The 14,211-nt window shown below is 52.5% G+C and overlaps 1 protein-coding gene and 1 long non-coding RNA gene across 13 annotated transcripts in view; one reads left to right on the top strand and one right to left on the bottom strand.

Moving 5' to 3' along the window:
• The window catches only part of Sorcs2 (sortilin-related VPS10 domain containing receptor 2), a 381,018-nt gene that overhangs the window by 224,845 nt on the left and 141,962 nt on the right, over nt 1–14,211 (top strand). Inside the window, exon 1 of one of the 3 annotated variants that reach the window (XM_030254926.1) lies at nt 8,299–8,431. The exons of the other annotated variants lie outside the window; for them this stretch is intronic. The gene's annotated coding sequence lies outside the window, so the exon portion shown is untranslated. Of the gene's footprint in view, nt 1–8,298; nt 8,432–14,211 lie in introns of those variants that run through there. 3 annotated transcript variants of the gene reach the window in all.
• On the bottom strand, nt 7,365–11,090 carry Gm32183. 10 transcript variants are annotated; one of them, XR_003955887.1, is made up of 3 exons: nt 9,032–9,359; nt 8,352–8,591; nt 7,365–7,534 (listed from the first exon to the last, which is right to left on the bottom strand). It is a non-coding gene; the product is annotated as a predicted gene, 32183 (long non-coding RNA). The 10 variants fall into 10 exon arrangements; XR_868349.2 differs by having other exon boundaries at nt 7,365–7,651; nt 9,032–9,278; XR_376883.3 differs by having other exon boundaries at nt 7,365–7,605; nt 9,032–9,278.

The following is a 14,211-nucleotide window of genomic DNA, read 5'->3' as shown; positions in this document are numbered from 1 at the left end:
GGTTATTTACCTCGCTCATGCATACCCTCATCCACCCTCCCACCTGTATATCCACCCATGCATCCATTACTCAGCCATGCATACACCTATCCACTCGTCCATTCATCCACCATTATCTTCCCATCTTCATACATATCATTCTAACTCACAGTCCGTTAAACACCTTTCCTCCATTCATTCATTTAGTGAGAATTACCCCATGGCTGGCACCATGCTAAGCCAGGGATGCCCTAGAGCCTGGCCTTCTGGTTAAGGAAGTCAGGCACTAATCAAATAACTGCTCAGAGAAACAGAAAGAGACCAGACCCTGTGATTTTGCTTGGGTTGGTGGTGGATTGGAGGGGGCGGGGAGATTCTGACATATGTCTTTCTGCTGGGCCATGGTATAGTTAAAGATGCCCTTTTGTGGGCAGCCCTCTTCATAGAAGACAGAGCTGATAGGGTCCCTGAGGCCACGGAGCTCCCTTCAGGAATGTCGCTGTCATTGGATCTGCTCTTTAAGAAGCATCACCCTAGGATTGGTCCTGGCATCCCCAAATCATCACTGGAGAAGACAGCATCAGATCTCAGAGAAGATCTTCCTGAAATGAGGAAGTGGGGAAGGACCAGCAGGGTTGAGGGATAGCCAGGCAGACAAGAGTGCTCTGCAGGTGCCACAGCACCCAGCTTCCCCCTAATTCCTGCCTGTTCATAAGTACAGGCCATAGTTCCTCCCTCAGTCCAGTGACATCTCTGCTGTCTAGAACCTATGAAAATGTCCACCATGGATGAGTGGGTGACCAAGCTGGCTGTCTTTTGCCCCCAGCTGTCTGTCCCTCTGCTCTGGCTGCCTGTCCTTCATCCCTGGCTGGTTGCTTCCCCTGCCCCCGCGATGCCCTTCCTAGGGGTTTCCATAAACTTCTGTTTCTTTTCAGCCTCCCTGGGATGTAGACCAAGAGCACCTGCCCTGTGGGTTCCCTTGCTGTGAGAGGATTAGGAATAGATTGTTTCCAACCTCTGCTACCCCCCATCCTGCCCCCCCCAGCCATGCAACCATGTTGTATCTCTCTCTGGACTTGGCTGTTAAGATTCTGTACAGCAGTAAAGGTTCAAGGTGCTTGGCTGTCTCTGTGCCTGGCTTGCATCCTCTGTGAAAGTCAGCAAGGTGCGTCCCCAGTGTTGTAAATCACGGGGTCTCCTTTTTTTCTGGGGCAGGATGGTGCTCTCTTATGCAAGCACCCCTCCCTCTTTCCTCGCCTACTCGTCCCAGGTGTGGCACTTTCATAGAATCCATGCCTGTCACCTGTGACCAGAGCAGCTGTGAGGAGGACTCTTCAGCACACAGCTTTCAGCTCCTTTTTCCTCCTGCTCAATGGATGGTAGATCACAGGTAGTTCTATTTTTAATGGTGTGGGGAATCTCCACACTGTTTCCCATAATGGCAGTGACTCTCTAAATAATTAACGAGCAAGTCCCTCCCCAGCTGCGGAGACCATAGCCTGACAAGCGACCTGAAGGAACCCGTCTCAAAAATATACCTGGATGTTTTATTTAATATGAGCATTTAAAAACCTTTCTTCATACAGCCAGACTTCCAGGAGACAGGGTACAGGAGAGAACGTATGGTGTGTGCAGAGTGCCTGAGCCCAGAGAGGCATGTTCACCACCTTGTCTGCCCCTTGGGAAGGCATACTGACTGTTGTGGCCAATAAGCCAAGGTTCTATTGGCTCAGAGGCTGCAAATGCTCCCTCTTGTCTTACATGGTCTAAATGAGGCTCACTTAGGTGTCTGTCTGTAGACAGGGACTCAAGGACCAAGGTCCCTTCCATCTGCAGCACAGTCCTCCATGGTCACTGCCACCTGTAGCAGGCAGGTAGGAGGGAAAAGGTGGAGAGTCCCAGCTGGGAACACTTGGAGCCTGGCCCAGAAGTCGTGGATACATGCCATTCCTGATGGCAGGCTGCTAAAAGGGACCCACCAAGTCCAAGGACTCAAGTTTCATGGAACTTAGAAAATATTCAGCCACTCATACAGCCCAGAGCAAAGAGAAACTGGGTGCATTGTTGCTGGGCCAGGGGCTGTCTCCTAACACCACCATCCTGGGGGAGATCTTCCAGCACATACCTGGAAGGCAGGGTTCCATTGATGGAAACAAAAGGGCTGGCCTTCCCTTGTCACTAGCTTCCGGTCTCTTGCCTCAGCTTGCGAGCGTCCTTAGGGCAAAACATGCTGGGTGATTTCTCATGTCTGCAGCAGAGCCTGGGTTCAGGCCAGCATAGGCCTTGCACTTGGAAGCAGCGCTGACCTGTGCTTTGGGATGCTGGCAGTAGGTAGTGTGGAGCCACTTTCTATTTGTTTCTTACACATGCCAGCTCTCTAGCTGGGACTCCGAGGCCCACCATGACCTTTTGTTGAAGTGGATCATACATTTTGTCTTGACCCTTTTCCTGAGAAACCTCCTTAGGCATCTAGATGAGGAAGGGTGGTATGTGGGTTCAAGCAGGCTGACCTCAAGTGGACCCCACCTCTGTATAGCTGTGTGGTCCTGCATAAGCTTTCTTACCTCTTTGGGGCTGTGTCTCCAGTAGTCAGGTGGGAATGGATGGTCATATTCTGCTCAGAGATGGGTGGGAAGGCTAGGGTTTTCCCTGGACCCACTTCCTGATCTGTTAAGTACAGCAGGACAGGTACCATCCAGGGCTTGTCATTACTTCCTCCAGGGTTCTCCAACACTGCTCCTTGAGGGACCCTGTCACTACCCAGTCTGTTGTTTCTCCTCCTCCACCACCTGGTTACTGGAGTGTGATCAATGACCCAGATAACTAGGGTTTGGAGTTCCCCTAGCCCAAGACCATACCTCAGCTTGGCCCAGGTCAACAGTATAGGCAAGGATCTAGTCCTCTTAGAACCTTGGGTCTATAAAGCAAGGACTGTTGGCTACCCTTCATTTTCCCATAAAGAAGGAAATCCATTCACTGAGAATCAGTGGTTACCAAGCCTTCCAGTGCCACACCCTCCTCCATCACCCCAAAGCACTCTCATGAGGCTCAGAAAGGGTCTCACAGCTGCCAAGGGGCAGAGCTGTGCTTCACACTCAGGTCTGACACAATGGTCTACAATGGTCTAGCCTCTAGGCTGCTGGCTCAAGCTGGCCATGAAAGCCATTTAAGATGACCTTGGGCTCCTAAACCATCACACACCACAATTCAGTCCCAAAGTGTCAGGGTATGGGACACAGCAGCTGGTATGAACTGGCCCATGCCTGAGAGACTCAGTGCTTTTCTGAGGTTACCCAGAAAACCATACATCACCCTAATGGCCCTGGCAGAGCCAGCATGTGGGCAGCAATACAGAAGCAAGGGCCAGAGTGAGACCCATACATGAGGGAGAAGTGAGACTGACCATACAGGGAGCAGCCAGAGTCAGAGAGACACAAATCCCAGGTGAATGATCAACTCAGAGGTCTTGCAAAGGAGGCTGGGCAGGGCTGGGGTGAGGATGTGAAGCTGTCCCAAGAGCATGCATGTCTTGCTTTCAGTGGGTTCTTTTGGTAGAGCATAGCATGAACTGAATCCTGAGAAGGGGAAAGGGAACCTTGAAGCTATTGTCACATGGGACCAATGTGGCTGCCTCTCTGTGCACCCTAATCCACTTACCCTCCCAGAAACCCTGCACCCAGTTCTCCCTGCAAGCTGAGAAAGTGAGGTCCTGATAGGCCACCTGATGTTTGCCATGGGGCTTCTGCCTGGGGTTGGCACATCCTTCACTATTCACCTGGAGGTTGATGCCCTTTAACCCTCGCATGGTGTTCATGTGTCCAGCTGCAGAGAGGCAAGGACTGACATGTGGCATTTATGCCAAGGCCAAACCCTTCTCTCCACACTACCCACAGCTCCAGAAATAGAACTCTCCGGGAAGCTGCCAGAATCTCCCTCTGTATCCCTGTCCCTGGCTCAGGGCACCCGGCCAGTGGCTTTCGGCACGGAAGCTAGAAAATTAGCAACTTAATTTTGGTTGTCAGGACATCAGAGAGAGAAATATGTGTTTCCAGGGGCTCATTTTCGTACAAACCCAGCATGATAAAAATAAAGAGAAAGGCCGAGTCCCAGGGAGAAAGGACACTTGCTAAATTTATAACAGATTCATTATTCATGGGCCGGACCTGGAAAGGCCACAGCTCCGGAAAGCAGCTGGGCTGAGTAGGGAGGGTCCACGCTGGATCCCATGAGCTGTCCCCATGGAGCAGGGAGCAGGAGACACGGTAGGATGAGGGACCTTCAGGCTGTGGATGGCACATGGCTCTGAGGATGGCTCAGCTCCATCAGCGGGCTAAGAGTGTCTTCTCAAAGGATCGCCAAAGGCTTTGTGTACAGAGCCAGTGTTCCCCTGCAGGTTAGAATTCGTACAGCTCTCTGGCTTGGGATAGGAAAGCAGAGGAACGTGGGATCCAATAACAACAGCACAGCAGCAGAAGAAGAAACAGAGTGGATGTGTCTGCCTTTGTGTTGCTGTGATAAACACCATGACCAAGAGCAACCTGGGAAGGGAGGGCTTTGCTTTGACTGACAGTTGTAGCCCATCACTGAAGGGAAGTCAGTGGGCACTCAGACAGTAACTGAAGTACAGGCCATGGCAGAGTATTGCTTACTAACTTGCTCACCATGGCTTGCCCAACCTGCCTTCTTATTTATACCCAGGGACTTAGGGGAAGTATCCATAGTCTGTCACAAGGCTGGGGACCAATGTAGAGCATTGCCAGCCCCCCCCCCCCCCGCCTCCCAGCTACAAGATGTGCATAGAAAATTCTACATCACCATTCACTGGTACCTGGGCCACCTGCATGGGCTGCCTGCCCACTTATTCTGAGCCACTGGGTCTCTGGGTCACATGAGTGTAGAGGACACAGCAGTAAACACCCTGCAAGACACCTATTGGTGTGGGGTCTGCCAAGAGGTAAAGTATAGGAGCTAGGAATGGCATAGAGCCTCCCTCAGGCAATGTCTCCTTACAGTATAGTGTGATGCCCTAGATGAACACGTGCTGACAGGACCCAGCAGAGACCTTGTGTGGTTAGGCTCAGGTGACTTTCTGTGACTGGCTTTTCCAGAGGATCCTGAAGCTGAGACAAGGAGCCAAACTGAGGCCAGGAAAGGGCACTCAGGAGGGGCTGCAGTGGCTGGAAGAGGTGACAAAGTAGGGTGGGAATACACCTTCGAATTTCAGAGGTTTAGAGTCCATGACCATCATGGTGGGGAGATGGCAGCAGGCAGGCAGGCAGGCATGGCTCTAGAGCAGTAGCTCAGACTTTACACACTGAGCCATAAGCTCCAGGCAGAGAAAGAGAGGTAAGAGAGGAGGGAGAGGTGGGGGAAAGGGGAGAGAGAGAGAGAGAGAGAGAGAGAGAGAGAGAGAGAGAGAGAGAGAGAGGAAGAGAAGGGAGTGGAGGGGAGAGGAGGGGAGGGAAGAAAGAAGAGAAAAGAGAAAAAAGAGAAGAGAGAAGACTCTACGAGTGGAATCTAGGAATAGAATGACAAGGGCTTTTGAAACTCACAGGCCACCCTGAGTGACTTACCTCCTCCAAGAAGGCCTAATACTTCCCTACCACATTCAGATATATAAGCCTATGGATGCCATTCTCAACCAAGCCACCTCAAGCCTGGAGACTAAAGAGCAGCAGGGACTGATGCTAGAAGCCCAGGCACGCTTGACCTTGGGGTGTGGTCTATACCTCTTCTGAATGGCCTCAGCAGCCTTGAACCCTGTCTACACACATCTGTTCCTCTGCCAAATTCACTGACCTCTTCCCCACCTTCTGACACATGCAAGTTGTCTTGAGGCCCAAACATGAGATGGATAGGGCTGGCAAAAGATGTCACACAGAAGATGTGGAGGAATGAACTGAGGGGACCTGGCTCCCACAGTTTATATCCTGGAAGAGCCCTCTGGGACACTGGGCTCAGGGCTTGTCTCTAACTTGAGGTGATCCTGGCTCCTCGAGGCAAGGAGAAAGGAGTACCTTTAGGGAATGTCATGAGGACCCTGGGGCTCCTTGTGCACCAAGGCCTCCTCAGGGGCAGTCAGGCATCTCCATATTTGGGCTGGGCATCAGCCTTAATGAAATGAAGCACCTGGAAGAGGGACACTTCTGAGCTGTGGTGACCCATGTCAGGATGACAGCAGCTGGCCACTGCTGGCAGCCAAGATGAAAACCATGCTAGTGTGTTCTGCCTGGGGCATTTTGCTTCTGGGCCGGGAGCAAAGCAGCAGATGTCCATGCACTTCAGCTTCCCTGTGGATGAGGTGGGATCTGCCGTCTAGCACCGCGTGCATGGCCTCTGTTCATCTCCAGACTGAAGCCGGGTGTAGGTGTTTTACCATCTCTGTCCCCCTTTCTAAGTCTGTCTCCACTGGGGAAATCCTCCCCCACTAAGGCACAATTAAATTTCCCAAATTAATTATGCACCTGACAGCAGGGTTGGTGATTTCCTAATTCCCACTGTAATTACATGGCAGAAACAGTCACCCTGGTCTCCCTGGTGGGTGTGGGCTGTGCAGCGAGCATGGCATTTTGTCTGAACCTGGCTGGGGCTTGTGCACTTGCAGGGTGGTGGTGTGGCTGGGAGTGAGGGAGGGGAATCTTCTACCCTTAGCAGACACAAAGCGAGTTCCTGGCCAAACCCCAGCCGGCCATGCTCTCAGCTCTGTCCTTCTAAGATCACATGGGCCCAGGCAGGCTCCAGATCAATGGAGCTGTGATCATGAGGCATTGTGAAGCGGCTAGGATGGTGGACTTTCCTAGACAGGACCATCAGAAGTGAGGAGACAGCCCATAGGCCATGTCTGGGGCTCAGGTGATGCTTGGGATGAGAGAAAGGGGCGGGGCCAGAGTGGCTGCACAGTCAAGGCCAGTGTGCTGATCAAAGAACACTTCCAGGTTTATTCTTTTGTTGCTGATGAACTCTGGGCAGATGGGAGACCAGCACTCTCCCTCGAGCCACACCCCAGCCTTCAAGTCCATTCTTGGTCACACCCCCAGGGGACTTGGACACTAAAGCCGTTTCCATCTGGTAAAGCACAAAGGCGAAGGCCGCAGAGGGACAGTGAGCAGACCAGGGGTGCAAACGAGAGAGGTAGTGATCCACGGGGCTCCAGGATAAAGGTTGGCGCAGCTGAGAGCCTCCCACGCATGGGCATCCCAGGACTACGGTGGAGCACACTTTGGCTCTGGTCTCAGGCAGGCCCTGGCAGGAGCACAGCTCAGAGCAGCCTTGGTGAGGAACAAATGCAGCCCCTGACCGCAGTGCTGCCCTTCCAAGCCACAAGCCCTGGCAGGCAGCGCCAGCGTGGCTTCAGGGACCACAGAATTACATCTCTCTCAAAACGCTCCTTTTTAAAATTTTAATTGCCGTGACCAGCATAATCCTGCTTATCTCCGTCCACCCTTGATGGTGGATTTATCGTAATGAACTGTAACTGTGCGGCCTCTGATCTCTGAGTGCTGTTTATTTCCGAAGTGATCGTAGGTTCTGTGCTGGAGGACGGTCTGTTGCTAGCCTGGGAAGTGGGTTCCCACAGCGGCTTGGTTGTTCTTACAGTTGCTGAAGCTCAGCCTTTTCCCTTGGGCTCTAGGGGACAGGCAAAGCTCCCCCTGTTGTGCATTCAGTGCCCTGCCTGAGGAGAGTCCTGCTGCTGGCCTCAGGACACCTGCCTTGTCCGCCCTAGCTGCCCACAGCCCTGCTGCATAGTGTCATCCTAGCTGACCTCTCCTAGGAGGACATGTGACTTCCTATTCCTAGCAGACCAGCTGAGGTTAAAACATGGAGTGTGCCTAGTCTAGATGCCCAGACTCCAGAGGGTGATGCCACTAGGGGTGTGTGCCCTGTTCCATCAGCAGCCTACCCAGGAGATGCGGCTGGAGAGTACAGTCCCACCTCAGGGCCTTTCCAGGTGCTGCCCTTCTGCCTGGATACCTACAGGGTCCCACTAACCCTCCATGTATTCCAACCTCTGTTCTGTCACCTCCCTGGGAAGAACGTGCCAGTTTCATTCTGTTACCATGGTACACACCATGACCAAAGCAACTTAGGGGAGAGGGGGGCTATTTCAGTGTACAGGTTGCAATCTAACACCGAGGGGAGTCAGGACAGGAACTTGAAGCAAAAGAAGTCATGGGAGACTGCTGCCTGTTGGGCCTGCCTTCTGGTTTGCCCATAGACCCATGCTTGGTTAGCTTTCTACATAGCCCAGGACCATCTGCACACGGAATGGTGCCACCCACAGTGGGCTGAGCCCTTCTATGACAATAACAATGGAGGCAATCCGCCACAGAAGGCAGGGGTGCACCCTGGAGAGTCACTGACTAGAGACTCACCTCACTTGGTCCTCTTGGTGACTCTGGGGAAGGTGTGTGTCCCCTCATTCCAGAGCAGAGACCCCCTAAGGACCAGCAAGGTGAGTGAGCTGCTCAGGGTCACTGTGGCCTCTGTGGGAGTGATATGCAGCTCTGGGGTGCTTGCTGTCCTCCAGGAAGTGTCCTGCTCTTCTCAGGCTGTGGGTACTAACAGGCCTTGGGCCTCCCAGGAATCCAGGAATGTGTGTAGACGGTGCTCTGCTGGAAAATGAGTGTCAAGTGAACAAGGCCACACTTACCTGTTCCTCCACAGCTGGAACTTGAAGGGGAAACTTGCACTTAGAGCCACGGTCTTCCCTCAGTGTTCCAACTCCCTGTGAGTGCTCCTACTCCCTGTGAGTGCTCCTCACTGTTTTCTCTTCCCAGGAGATGCTGATCCCCAACACTGTCTCCTCTGGGGCCATGTGAGGTAGTGATGGAGTTCTAGGTATAGGAGCCTATGGCCTATGCTTGCTTGCTTCTTTCATGTCATGGTACTCTTCAGAAAGATGCTAGCTGTCCTCTGTCAGGTAATGACAAGCCTGACTATTCCTAGGAAATAGGAATATTCCACTGGTGTGGCCCTACCTTGCAAACCTGGAAGAATAAGTACTCCAGATTTCCCATCCTACCAGGTCAAGATCAATGGAGACCATCCCTACCTGGCCACAAAGGCTGCCAGAGACATCTCTAGGGTCACTGACACCCCCTCTTTGAGAATCTACAACAGCCGGTGACTTTGGCATTGGGGGCTTTGTCCCTTCCTATGGCCTGGAAGGTGTCATGGTCATAGCCTGGGTTCCTGGAGGCACACCCAGCTGTGAAAGTGGTACCACCGCTGCAGGATGGGTAACAGCAGCAATGTTCGTGCCCAGAAGGGATCCAGGTGATGGGGCGGGGGGGGGGGGGCTCATTTGGCCTGGAGGCTGACAAGAAGGTTCTGAAGACTGCCAGGTGAGACACAGCCTTTGTAAAATTCCCACCCATTGTGATGTAAACCCTGTGAGACACCATGGAGAGCTCAGGCCCCTTTCTCCTCACGGTCTAACTCCATCCTTGGTGACCAAGCTAGTGATGTCACCTCCTTTTGCCTCCTGATCTGCACGGGAAGAGCATCCTGTCGGTCTTCAGTCCCAGAGGGGTTAGGGTGGGACCACTGTCTGAAAGTTGATGCCTTTGAAGCTCCACCTACCGTGTTCTCACATGTCCGGGAGCTGTCCTTGGTTATCTCCTGCCTACTTTTCTGCTCTTGTTTCTTCCTTGCTGCTTCCCTGGAGCAGCTAGCCTGCCTCATAAGGCCTCAGTGTCATCCTCATTGGAACCCTGAGAATTGTCCACCCACACTCCTGACCAATCCCCTTTCTCTCAGCTCTTGTACCTCTTCTGCCAGGTTCCCAAGTCCCAGGTCCCCTATAAACCTGAGGCTTTTCTGTATGTTCAGGTAATACCATCCTTGGGCCCTAGGACATACCCACATTTTCTCCAGGTTCTAGTAAGCCTTTACTTCCATGCGCAGGTCTATAGAGAGAGCCCTACATTTCCCCTAGGCTTCAGATGCCCCCATACCTCACTGGAATCCTGGGATCTGCTCTCTGGTACCTCTTGTACATGTGTGGCCCTGTAGGCAGGAACATGCCTGGCAGAATGGCAGTTGACTCCACTATACAGAGGGTCCTTGAGGCTCCTGCCTGTCCAAGTTTAACCCCTTCAGTGCTGTCTGTAAGGAAGGCCAGGGGCTGCATGCAGATGCAGGAGTAGGAGGAGGGGCCTGGGCAGTAGTTGTAGGCACTGAGATCTTCCCACAATGTGAAGTCATGCCCAGGAACACGGAATACCTCCTTGCCCACCACTCCAGCACAAGGCCTCAGCATGGAATGTGCTCAGGAAGTCTGTGGAAGGATTTCTTGCAAAGGATTGAATTCTCCGAGCAAAGGAGGGGCCAAGACCAAAAGCCAGATTCTCTGGGCCAAGTTCACGACCACATTTCCATCTCTGGGTGCTAGTTGGACTGCAGACGAGAGTTTAGAGGAATGGGGGTGGGGGGTCAGCACAGCCCACTTCATTCCAGAACTGTCTGCCAGCAAAGCTCACGGCATTCAACACTCAGGGCCATTGCAGATGTAGCAATGTGGAGAGTCTGGTCAGGGGACCAGGCCCACAAGATGGCATCTGCGCCTTGGTTGATTGGGCCTAAGAAAACTGGAGCCTCTGATTGTCCCCTGCATCCTCCCTCCTTCCCATGACTGATCTGCCTTAGGGTCGGTGTTGGGTAAGGAAGATCTGAACCCACAATAACTCTCCCAGGCGATGACGTGTTGCTCCCATGTCAAGGTGTCCACTGATCAGTTGCTGGTCCATTAGCAGGTACTAGGATGGGTCTGCAGACACAGCTAGGGCAAGAGATGGCATCAGGAAGGCTCTGGGAGTCTGGGGGAGCCATGCCATATCTCTGTCTCAAGCTGATAGGATAAATCTGAAGCTGGTACCTGGCTCCTGCGGTGTTCTGCCTTGGGCCATCAGGCTCCCTGTGCCTCAGTTTCCTTGTCTGCTCATGGGCAGCCACAGCCATGTTCCAGCTTTGTTGGGTACCTCTGTAGTTACCTTCAGTCTGTTGCACAGGGCCAGCACAATAGGGGTGGGTGGAGTAGGAGGCTCTATTCTGTTTCTCAGAATACAGATGTCCTTCACATCAGAAGAGTCCAATGGACTGTTTCTTTTTTTTTTTTTTTTTCAGGTGGTCTTGCTTTGGCCTGGTCTTGTTTTTATTTCATGATGTTGTAAAAAGCCAGAGGCACTCTGTAGAAACCACATTGCAAGCTTTGATCTTTTCCAGGCTGGCCATGTGTAAGAGCCTTTCTGACAAGGCTGGGCAGCAGAGAGGGTAAGCATACCAGCTGCAGGCCTGGATGGTCTGAATCATGAGTTATAACTCACTCATGAGTTATATAAAAAGTCAACACTTCCTTGCAGCATGGGCTATGTAGATGGTTTTACCATTGAAAGTTCACAGCAGTGTGAAGCACACTGAAGTAGTCCGGGCTCCCGTGCGCATATTCTGGAGTATGTGTGAATTTTTACTTCCAATATTTTTAACTTAGGATCTGGTTTGGGGGCAATGAGCAGGAAAAACATCTGTCTGATGACCTGCCTGGCCCTATTCTTCCCGTACCCCTTGGTGAAGTTTACCCCCACTGGCCAACACTCCGTTCCTTATTTCAGACTCAGACTCTCAAGCCACATTCCAGAATTTTCCTGAATGACACCATTGCCCTTAGTATGTACCTTATAGTGGTGATTCTCTTGTCCATGTCTGATCCTGGGGGCGGGGGGGGGGTGCTGGCTAGCAAGTCAGGGTAATGGGATCAAACTTCCCTCTTGGCGGGTCTTATAGAGCCTCCAGGCCCCTGTGCAGCCTGTGGTCTGTGTGACTGTCACTACTGCATCTGTTCCTACTGTCACATCACACTTCCTGTCATCGGGAGCAGGACTAAATCTCAGGACAGGCTTCTCCATGTCTCCAACGTGCATCACCTCTGCTCAGAGGCCATGTTCAAGCCTACACTTGATGGTAGGTCCCCATACTCCTTGGCCCTACTTGGCCTCCGTTTCCCTATAAACAAAGTGCTTGTTGGTGCTTATCTCCAGAGTGGTGAGGGGTCAACTGGAGGTGCCCTGCAGGCTTATGCCATGATTATCACAGGGTATAAGGTACACATCATCACAGGGACAGTGCAGTGGGCAGAGGCCAGTCCTCTAAGTGGCAGGGAGATGGCCCTGGGCAGCACTGGATTCTTTCAGATGCTGCCTCTACATTCATCCTCTGTTTTCAGGATGGACATGAGCATCTGTCCTGGACCCTCTCCACACACATAAACTCCACGTCCCACACAAGTGCAGGCCCTGCTGGGGGACAGGACTTGCGGGTAGCCTCAATGGGAGGGCCGGGGGACGCTTAGTGGAAGCGTGCCTTTCTCACACCTGTGCCTGCTTTCCAGGTTAGCAATGGGAGCTAGTGTGAGGCGCAGGGCCATGTGGTGGGAGGAGGGGGAGAATGTGGCCCACCAGTGAAATAATTATAGAATATGAAAATGGCTTAATGAAATCATTTTTAAAAAGAGGATGTGTGCAAACACGCAGCAATTAAGCAGCCAATTCGCAAATAGCAATTTTCCAACTGTGTTCACCTTCCGTGCTTCTACTAGGCCAGTTTTAGACTCCAGGCTTTTAATTTTTTAATTTGAATGAATGAAGATTAGAGTGGTCCCACTCAGCACTGCAGGGAAAATAGTTGGTCAGTTTGGATCCTGAAAGCAAGGAAGTCCCCTAAGGGTGTGCCCTGCCCTGGGACGGGAGATGCGTTTTGAGTGCTACTGGCCCCTCCCTGCTCTCTCCTCCCTCCTTCCCATCCCTCCTTAGTGTCAAGGCTGATGCATGGACACAAACTCGCTTTTGCATGGCAAGCCTGCCCAAAGACGAAAACCTGTTAGCCTAACGTCACACTGCCTTCAGGTCTGGCACCCAGAGGTGGCTGACAAGCATTGATTGTCAGCTGGGTGCTTGGCTGGTAGATCTTTAGACAATCTTGGTGACTTCGTTGTAACTAGATCTGGCAGCCTTTGGGAGGGAGGTGGCAGTCTTAGGCCCAGTGCTGGCTGGAGGAGTCCACCATTAACCTGTCCAGGCTGTGCTGGGCACGGAGATAGGTTGTCCGCTAATTCCCAGGCTTATCTGAGGCAGTAATGTCACTCCATTTCCTTGCTTGCATTCAGGGTCCCCTAAGGGACAGTTCTTGTAAGTAGATAAGTCGAGCTCCAAATGGACAGGCTGTAGCATCCCTTCCCCTCCCTCTGTCCAGCTCACCCTGGCCTGGGGCAGAGGCTGAGTCCAGCCCAGTGCTGCTCCTTCTGTGGCCTTTGCTTTGTGTCCCTGCTGGGATGGCAGGGGTCATACTGCTGACCCGTGGCTGCTTCCAGCAGACCTCAGCCAGCATGGGGAAAGGATTGGAGGAGCCCCAGTCACTCAGGCCCTGCCCTGTCTCCAAGTGGTCCTCAGCTGTTGTCCTCTAAGAGGTAACATTACCCTGTGACTGCATGGTCCCCGGGCCCTTCAGAGGTCCCAGCAAGGAGCTCCCTGTACTTGGATCTTTTCTATGCTTTGTGCATTTCCCTCTAGTATGAATGGTTGCCTGGGGGTTGGTGAAATAGCAGACCTGTTGGGCATTCTACTGCTGTCTACTTCCTGCCTGTCCCTGTATCATCACCAAAATGTAGAAGGTATAAACAAGAGTCAGGCGCCATAAGCATCTAATTGGGAGTCACCTGGGTCAGCAGCCAGTGCTCAGTAACTAGAGCTGCCTGTGTGAGTTGAACAGATACACTCCAAACCGGTGCCCGCCCAGAACCCCACAATATAGCCTAGCCATCATGGGGTCTTTATGCAGCTCTGGACTTGGGGGCCCAATCTTCTGTGAAGACCGAGGTAGGGACAAGAATGATACAGCCACAAGCCAAGGAGACCTGGAGCCCCCAGGTGCTGGGGATGGAGCAGGGCATTTCTTCCTGGAGGCTCTGAGCCCCGGAATTGGATCAGGAACTGGGAAAGCTTGCTTGCTAATGTTGGAGCCCCCAGTCTGAGGTGGTTCTGAGGCAGCCAGGAAAACCTAACCCATCCTCCCACACACCCTGTCTACCCCTACACTTCTTTCTACCCACTTCCCCCAACTTTCCAGAACTGGAATGGCCTAGGTTGCTTGACTCCTGCAGTTTGTGTAGCTTTGAAAATACAGGGTTAGAGTTAGAATCAGGAGCTCAAGGCCCGTCTCTGCCTGGGCTGCACAGACTGC

The sequence above is a fragment of the Mus musculus genome, chromosome 5 (assembly GCF_000001635.26).
Source record: "Mus musculus strain C57BL/6J chromosome 5, GRCm38.p6 C57BL/6J".
NCBI classification, from domain to species: Eukaryota; Metazoa; Chordata; class Mammalia; order Rodentia; family Muridae; genus Mus; species Mus musculus.
The sequence above is the reverse complement of the archived record's forward strand: the minus strand, read 5'-3'. Positions and strand labels throughout refer to the sequence as shown.